This window comes from Chamaea fasciata, unplaced genomic scaffold (assembly GCF_029207755.1).
Source record: "Chamaea fasciata isolate MVZ Bird 193981 ecotype frontalis unplaced genomic scaffold, bChaFas1.0.hap1 SCAF_1, whole genome shotgun sequence".
Classification (NCBI taxonomy): domain Eukaryota; kingdom Metazoa; phylum Chordata; class Aves; order Passeriformes; family Sylviidae; genus Chamaea; species Chamaea fasciata.
In genome coordinates this window covers 57,463,065-57,472,849 of record NW_027094086.1, presented here as the reverse complement: position 1 = coordinate 57,472,849, position 9,785 = coordinate 57,463,065, and the positions used below count along the sequence as shown (strand labels likewise).

Here is a 9,785-nt window from a genome sequence, read left to right as displayed (position 1 = left end):
CTGAAGCCACATGTATAGACTCCACTACCAGAACCTTGCCTTGCAAACCCAACACAGTAGTCATCTGGAATAGTAAGAGCAACATTTCACAATTTTTTTGGTGTTTCTGATGTTCTTTTTAAATTTACATCACACTCACATTTTTATCCTACCTGAAAATCCTTCCAGAAGCTGCTGGTTCAGCATCCCTGCAGAAAACTATTCTTAAGTCATCTTGCTTCTTTGTATGTCATCATCTGATTGTTTCATCACACCCACTTTCAGATTATAGCATCTCTCCCCAAAATTGTCAATTCCTGTGCCTTGAACATGAGTCGTATTATTTTGACACCTATATCCTACATGTGCCCCTACAGTTTCTCCTCTACGATGAAAATTTGCATACAGTAACAAGTGAAAGGCACAAAGATCTCTCCTCTGCTTCTGGATTTCATGCATGATATGCAGTTTACTGATCTCTCATCTACTGTCAAGAGCAGTAGAAAGTCTTTGGAGCTTCTCTGTATCCAAATAATCAGTCTGCCATATGGAGACTCATAGAGAAAAGGGGAAAAAATACTGTGGGAGTGGGTGATGAGTTCACTTTCATGACTGAAAGTGTAGGCATCTTTGTCTTACCCCTATCCACAGCACATAACTTTCTGCCTGAGTCTTATTTGGTGGACAAGGACAGAGTCAGCCAGTCATCCTGTTACTATCATCAATGATTTTTTGAGTGATTCTGTTCAATTTATTTAACTAATAAACTTTGAATCAATTTAATTAGTTTCCCATTTTTTCAAGGCATTTAAGGCATATGTCTACCTTTAAGCAAATGATTAACTGCATTGTGTTCAAAGGATAACTAATAACACTTTAAAAATGTTTAAATGCTTATTTGAAGATAACCTTAATTTTTACACTACAATAACACCTGCAAGGGAAGGCTTGAGACATCTAATCATCAATCCTTTCTTCATGTTATCAAAGGGAACAAGATTCTTCTTAGATCCTACATCTAAACTGAGTTCCTGTGACATGCAGCTGCTTAGAGTCTAGCATTTAATTCTTGATCCCTGACACATTCATATCAGTGTAGTTCTATAACCAGACAAACCATGGCTGACTGCAGCTTATCTTAAAATTCCCTTTGCAATGTTAGCACCACTACGGAGGAAAATTTCAGTTAAATTTACTGAAAAGCTAATCCAATTCCATACCTGCCAATTAAGTTCTTGTACCATATGAAACAGCATCCTACATTTCATGTTTCAGAGCAAGAAAAAACACAAAGTAATTTAGCTATGCATATACAGACATAAAAAGAGAACTGCACTGATAATATTGTAAGTACTGAAGGGTAATGATGCTGCTTTCTGGCTGTGGTGACAGGCAAATATTGTGATTTTACTTTTGTTGCAGCTATCCAAGAATTCCAGTAACAGTACACATTCCATGTGAATCAATTAGTGGAAGCAAAGTCTGGTTATATGGAAAGAATACAAAGATGCTGCTTGACACTTCTGGAAAAAAATTCATGTGGCCAAAAGTCGAGTTGAGGCTGCTGAACTGTGGGGAACAATAAAGAGGGTTTTTTTTCAAATACAATGGCAATAAGCAGTGTAAAATAACATTTAATCCATTATAGGATGAGGATGGTCATCACAAAAACAGGGACATGGACAAAGCAGAGGTATTTAACTCATTTTTTGCCTCTGTCTTCCACAGCTGGGTCCTTAAAAATTTGTGGGCTCTGATGGTATTCGTCCAAGGATCCTCAAAACGATGGATGATGTCACCACAAATCCTCTTTCGATGATTTTTCAGTAGTCTTGCAGCTGAAGAGCAAAAGGTCCCAGTTGACTGGAAGCTGGACAATGTTATCCTGATTTTCAAGAAGAAGAAGGAAAACCCTAGAAGACACAGGCCTGTCACTAAAGTCTCACTTCAGTGCCTGGTAAATTTATAGAGAATATTATTCTTCAGGGCACTGAAAAACACCTGAAAGACAATGGAATCATTGGTCACAGCCAGCACAGTTGGAGGAAAGAAGGAAGGAGTTGTCCACTGACTTCCTCACACAGCAGAAAAGATTGTGGCAATCCATTTGTTGAAATATCCACTGTCTATTGTTAATGCAATATCCTTAACTACATATCAGGTATTGGATACGTTGGGACTCCTGATTATATTAATTATACCATAGAAAATAAATAAATAAACTTCAAAATGTAAATTCACTATTTTACACATTATAGATGAATCCCCACACTCTTCTATCCTTTTACTTCTAGTCACATTGACTTCAGCAGAAACAGAATTAGTACCTTGATTATTGGAGACCTTGGTCTTCCCACTCTTCATTTCTTTAAAATTTGAATAACTAAAATAAGGTTACAACACCTCTGTCCCACCTCTTTCAAACTAAGTACTGAGTCAGGTGATGTTAGAAGGCATTAGCTTATGGTCCATAGATATTATTCCTTCAATCTCAATTTTCTTTGTAAGTTGGTCATAATTATTTTTTTTTTCCTGTGGAGGGAAGCTGGCCCACAAAGTCTCCCAGGGAGACGTTAATAATCTATTCACTTTACAGAAACTCAGGAAAAGCTGAGTGAGGTAAAAAGTCTGTCTGTGTTTATATACAGCTAAAAAACACACAAGCACTAATGTACACAGTATAAATAACAGGTATGTTCTGATCTAAAGTGTCAGAATGACAACCTCTTTAAATTCTTTTAAATGCTTCATAGGAGCAGAACCTGCCCATTTAGATATTCAGTGCCATGAAAAGTGCTAGCTGTTGGACAGATGAATAAGATTCATGCTGACAGCTGCTTATAGCTCTTTTGGCTGCTATTTATAAAGTGGGGAGGTGGGGATACAAATCGGTCTGTGTCAGCCTAGATGTTTTGATTTCACTATTGCAGGTGATAGCAGTAACCTATTACATGTGGTAGATGCACTATAAATTAAGCACAGTGTCATCACGGAGGGTAGCTGCTCTGTTATTAGTGCAGACTGGTTGAAGCTGTTCTGAGGAATGTGGTTCACAGCCATTAGTGTTTTCTTCTGTGGTTTTTGGTTAGATCCTGACAGTTACACTGGAACTGTCACGTTCCAGCCCGTCTCCCACAGTTTCTTACATCAGCCTGGAAAGCATGTGTGAAAAAAATACATCTGAACAATGTTAATTTCTTGTAGCCTCTTGCTTTCAGGATTTGCAGAAAAAATCCTGATAGATCTTCGTTTTTAGAAAAGTGAAATTCAGTGTTGAAAAGGATCTAATGATTTTTTCCTACAAAGAACTTTTTTCCCAAAGTAGTATTTACTGAATATTTGCTATCTTGTATTTACCAATGTCTTTCCTTCTCTTATCTGTTTTTAAAATGTGCCAGAAAATATGGTTTCTGAAACTAACTGTAGGTGAATATTCTACACCAAGACATTTTCACTGACACCAGACTAAATTTCTATTATTACTGTTACTATTTTTGTTATTATTACTGCTATTATTTTTACTCATTGAAATTATGTTTTGTATTACCTATTATTACTGCTATTATTTTATTCTTTGAAATTATTTTTTGTATTACCATAAATATCTCCCCCTCCCACATATTCGCACCCTTCTGACATTGCTAACCCTAGAGAATAGAGAATACAGCACAGATAGCATCTGTTTTCACTAACAAATTGGGTCAGTTGCAATAGTCATATTCTCCACTTGTGTAGGATGAAATATCTTTCTTTTCCTGTGCTCATAGATGCACAAAATCTGAATGTAACAACAAAAAATACTGTCAATATACAAGACCGACATGAGTTCAGAAACTGTTATAGGAAAAACCTCTGTATTTCTAAAAGGGAAATAGCCATTAAATTCTGTTCTTTGTCAGGTGTATGCAAATACTTCAAGTACTTTTTTTTCATATGTTCTTTTTCTCTTACTCTATTTGGGTATTTTTCACAATATCCATAACCACAGCATATGAGTGCATTGAGTTTTGATATCTAACCATTATTCACTGTCTTGGTTTAGATAGACAGGTATCTGCCAGGGAGGCTTGGAGTCTCCCTTAAAATGTAAGCCTCTCCCCCCCTTTTCCAGATTATCATAAATTTGCAATTAAAAGGCTGTCAGGCAAAGATTTTGGGAATAGCTATAGCAGTTCTTTACTAGGGATATAAAAATACAGATGTTGTAGTACAGAAGAATAAGCAGACAAATAAACAAACAAGAAATCCTAGAAAACCCTGACAGAGTCAGAAATACAACCTGACACCCTGTTGGTCAGGGTGTTGGAAGCACTCCAAAGTAAGCCCCCCTGGAGTGGCAGATGTGGTTCTGTTGGAGTAGTGATGGTCCTGTTGAAAAAAAAAAAAATGGTCCAGTAATGGTGAGATGGGTCCGGTCTTCCTCCAGGGATCCGGTGGAAAAACTGGATACCTAGTGGGACTGTGGCTCCTTTTTATCTAGGTGAAGATGGTTTGGCTCCCCCTCCCTGTGTGGAGCAGCTTAAAATAGTGCAGTGTAATGTGTAATGTCATTGATGAGCTCTTAATGGTCTATTAGCAGAAGACATTCCCATGGATGCAGTGAAACAATGAAGAGAGATAAGTAGCACTCCACCATCTGATAAGTGACACTGACCCATTTGGGCAAAGATAAGCAATTCTGCTCCACCCAGATGGAATGGAATAATATGCTCTTTACAAAACCCATGACATTCACCAAAGGTGTGAATGGACTCACTACTTGAATAATTTTTATCACCAAGTCCTCATGTGGACCTGGATTTCATATTGGCTAGTGGTGTGGCTACTAAACCACTGAAATAAAATCTCATATACAAATAAGAGGACGCATTTCCATGAACAAACAAAACTAAGTGTAGTCTGGCGAAAAAGCAATAAATCTGTAATCACAAGAAACCAGGCCAGCCATACTTTATGAAGTCCTTCAGATTTGCCCTGGGTCTAAGCTGAATTTCTTATAATGCCTTCATCTTAATCATCTACCTGAAGTCATTTGTAGTGGCTTTCCACAGAGAAATTTGCTGTCCAGTGCTAGAATTTGGCGGAAACCTATCTTGCTCAGCAATATTTATTAGCAATGGGAAATACTAAAACAAGTGAGGGAACCAATTATGTGTAATTTCATGTCTGAAAATGTGACCATTTGGAAGAGAGAAATGCTCCCCAAAATTAAAAAAAAAAAAAAAAAGGTATGTGAATATGGTATTTTGGTTTTTTTTTTTTTTTTTTTTGTTTTGTTTTGTGTTTTTTTTTTTTTTTTGGTTTTTTTTTTTGGTTTTTTTGTGTTTTTTTTTGTTTTTTTTTGGTTTTTTTTTGTTTTTTTTCTTTTCTTTTTTTTTTTCTTTGTTTTTCTTTTCTTTTTTTTTTTTTTAATATTGTTCAAGTGTCTTTGCAGTGCAGGTTAGAAAACTGATCTTATAGACATACAAAGCATGGTCTATCAGTAATGGCCCTCAATAGTCAGCGTAGAAATGGTTGAAAGACCTCAGTATGAGGAGCTGCCTGACACTATCTTCACTCTGGTATTCTGCCAAGCTAATGCATTTATACTGCTTCTGAGTCTCAAACTGCACAGTGCTATCTGGGCTCATTAAGCCATCTGATAAGCTCCTTGCCCTCGATACCTCCGTTTCACAGGGTAATCAAAGCTCTGAGACCAAAAGGTCAATTTGCACAGAAAATGGTGTTTGAATGGCCATGTGCAATACTGACTTGTGCTATCCCTTTTTAAAGTAAAAACTGTATAGCAATTATAATTTTAAAACTTAGGAGTAAAGCTTCAGTTGAGTGCGAACGGATTCTAGCCCAACAAGGTACACACATACACAGGCAGGTGCTTTCACATAATTCATGACCCTTCACTGCTTGGCTGCCACATTTCCAGACACCAGATATTGTGGGTGGCAGCAGCCGTGTACCACCCAGCTGGTGACCCGGGAGGGATGCCCTGATGACACAGGGAAGCTGTCACTGACGTCACATATGTCTCTCTGGGAAAGTTCAGGATTCCAGGGAAGGCCATGCAGGCACCTCCATGTCGGGCCTGCTGCCTCTACATTGTAAGAGGCCCACGGAGGTACAAAACTAAAAAATCTTGCAAATGCTCAATGCTTAATCTTAGTACTTCCAGTTGGTTCATAGCTTGCAATATAAATACTCCACTGAAGGAGTCTACACAATGCGTGGGCATACTCTTACCTTGGTTTTGTACTGCTTTAGGCCCACAAGATTAGAACTACATAACTTAGTGTAAACATGGGAGAAGCCATGATTACAATTTTGATTACGTGCATAGAAATTTGATGTTCATTAGCTAGTTATTTATGATCCCTCTCTAGTAATCAGTGAGCACCCATTCCCTGAGCATATTTAATCCAATCCTACAAGTTGTCTCAATTATAAGACTTTTCCTTGGACTCCAGATAGAGTTCTGCTTGGATCAAATCCTAACAGTTAGCCGGTAATTAGGACAGTAGAAATAAGTGATTTAAACTTTACTCTTGTACATTTTTTTATTGGGAGCTATTGGAATGGTAACTCTCCACCTACTGGAATTTCAGAATAAAGGAAGAAATCATTTAGAGTAATTAAAAACTATTTTGCGAACACTCCTAATTTGATTTCATGACAAGAACAAGGCAATTAATTAAATCTGAAGAGTTGCTGAAGACAGGTAAGAACTATAAGCAATGAGTTAAATAAAATCCAGTGACAGGGAGTTTGTTTACAGATAATTTTAATCCTATAGGGAGAAAAGAAGAAATAAGATTTGGTACAATTTCTTTTAAATTATGCCAATTACATACAGTGGCTCTTCCCCTCATCCCCTCTGTCAAATTGTACTTTTTAAAAACTGTTATTGTTGTATAAGTTTATAGAATAATTTAGACTGGAAGAGAGTTTCTGGGATCATGTGCTCAAAACACTCCTGCTAAGGCAGACGGAGCCCAGCCTGTATTGCCACATGGAATTATTCAACCTCTGGTGCAGGACTTCACTTTTGTTTCCACTAAGGTTCACCTAATTTTTCCAGCTTGTTGAGATTGATCTGAATGGCTTGGGTTTTTGCTATTTGTTTGGGGTTTTTTTTTGGTTGGCTGGTGAAGATTTTTTTTTGGTTCTGTTTTAGTTTTGTTTTTCCTTTTCCCAGTTGCATTCAATCTTTTCCCAACAGTCCTCATTTCTGAGAAGCCATGAAAGTCAAAGTTCTCACTTCAATATCACACATGCAAACATGTGTTGACCTGCAAGATGATCATCTACCATTGACTGAAGCAATATCTTTTTCTCTATAAAATATATTGAAAACCACAGCTAATAAAAATTTCTGTTAAAGGAAAAAAAAGACTTAAAAATTTCCTAGTATAAACCAGTGTCTCTTGAGTGTTTTTTAATTGAGAGGGTTTTTAAATTTTCTTATGGTCTGTGAAGCACCTTGTCACTTACCATCTCTAAAAAAAAGCATTGATAAAAGATAATGGTGGCACAAAATTGTAATTTGACAGACATTATTAGAAGTCTCTTCAATGAGCAGTATCGATACAGAACCCACAAATGTTTGGACATGCATCTTTTGCACACATTTATAGTAAAGTTCATGAGTTTTGAGTAGGTTTTCAGCCGGACATGAGATATATGTCTAGCAATTCTTGAGCTCCAACTAATAGCTATACATTCAGCAAAGAGTTACTTGCTAATAATATGGAGGTGTGGCTTTAGAACTAGTTTTTTATTTGCCTTGGGTTTGTGTAGATCAAAGAACATGTATATGATTATTATCTACACAGTCTTTTTATTGTAAGAATACATCACTGAATTTTATAAATACTACTGACTACCACAATGAACATTAGATAAACTCCCCAACCTATAGATGATGGCTGAGTTGCAGAGGTAGGAATTTTAAGTAGCATGATTTATTAGCTCAGTGACAGTGTGACATTAACTAAGTCTGTGTAGAGGTTTTTTGTAGAGTTTTGCTGTTAGCTTGCTAATTTTCGGCATAGAGACTGACAGTTTTATAATGTCTGTCTAAATAAAAGCATCTTTGAATAACACTTTGGAAAAATAGAAGGTTTATGATTCCAAGATGTACATCACAATTTTCTTAGTAACAATCTAATAGGCTTGGAAATGTCAATTATCACGTAGATGTTCTTTTGTCATAATAGCTACTTGTGTTATCATGTGTTACATTGTGATTGATTAGGCTTGAGAGACTGTCTTGTTTATTATAGAGGTTTACAGCTCCTTGTCATTCACTTGTCTTAAGTTACAACTCTTTTTTTCAGTCCTGACTTAGAGATATCACTTTAGGGAAAATAATTGTTCTCACTCTCATTATGAAGTGTACCCCAAGAATAATAAGTATTTTTTATGCCAATAACTCATGCCATTGGTATATAATTCATCCAATTTATTTAAAAAATAAACATCTGCCAGACAGTTATTATTTCATTATTCACAGAATTAAAATTATATCAGCTTGGTATATATCTGTCAAACTATGCAGGAACAGAAAACAAAACATTCCCTGCCTTAAAAGCTTTAAGGTCTGTCTCTTTCTTACCTGTAAACACTATCGGACATATTTAAACTATTTATAAATTAGCTCTGTGGAATGAACTGTGGAGTTCAAGCCTGCTAGAGACACTTCCTCAGCAAAGATGCTGTATAATGAATAACTGTGAATTTGTACAAATCTCTATATTTTTATCTATGTAGATATAGATATATCTATATCATCTACATCTATCTATCTATCTATCTATCTATCTATCTATCTATCTATCTATCTATCTATCTATCTAATGTTTCCCCGGAGTTTTACTTTGAGCTGTTAATTTTAAGGAAAAATGCAAATATTTTGTGGCAGGATGCCTACCTCCCCTCCTCTCTACCACAGACGGTGCATGAAGAGATAACCCAGGCAGAAAGGCCCAGCGAGGGGTTATCTCTGGAACCAAAAGGGCTCAGACCTCAGCTAAGAATCAACATCTTATTCTGGAGAGCTGATGTGGGACGAGATAATGGAAATACTCCTAACTAAGGGACTCTGTTTTATAAAGTATAAAGGACACAGGATTTATCACAGAGGCAGAAGCCTTCTACACACTGAAAGTGTGAGAGACCTCTCCCTGGAATCTGGATGCAGGTTCAGTGGTCACTTCCCTGGGGATTGAGGGAAAGAATCTCAATGTGTGCTCCACCAACAGTAAGAGGGTAAGAGACATTGAATCCTAAGTTATATTATTTCCTCAGTAGCTGTAACATTAACAGGTACTTTTAACCTAGTTTTGTATGTATCTACTAGTAGTTTCTCCTTTTGTCTTTATTCCTGTGTAGTATTAGTTTAAGTCTTAAGTCTGTTAATTTTCTGTCTATTGAAAAAAATAATTCATTCTGCAATAGACTGAATCAGCCATTATTAAAGAACTTGCAAATGAGAATGGGTTTTGGGGTGCTGGCCACCTCAATAAAGCTACTGCCTGCTTCCAGACAAGGACTTATCTAGACTCACACATCCATTCGTAACAAGTATAAACATCTATTTTCTGGGGTTTTTTTTCAGATTCAGTCCCAACATTCTGGTCTCTTTACATCTCCCCCTCAGTCTTTTGTAGTAATCTCATATATGAGTGCATAGAAACTGCGTTTACCCCCACCCCAAATTCTCCTCCTACCACTCCTCAAATTAAATAAGTCAGGGAACAGTTTTATTCAACAGCATATGTTGTGTCTTGACCTTAATGATATTGGGATTCTGG

The 9,785-nt window shown here is 36.6% G+C and overlaps 1 long non-coding RNA gene across 1 annotated transcript; it reads right to left on the bottom strand.

Moving 5' to 3' along the window:
• Positions 1–1,285: 1,285 nt before the first annotated feature.
• LOC136302224 (uncharacterized) lies at positions 1,286–2,790 on the bottom strand. The gene is made up of 2 exons (XR_010724020.1): positions 2,307–2,790; positions 1,286–1,980 (listed from the first exon to the last, which is right to left on the bottom strand). It is a non-coding gene; the product is annotated as an uncharacterized lncRNA (long non-coding RNA).
• Positions 2,791–9,785: the final 6,995 nt, after the last annotated feature.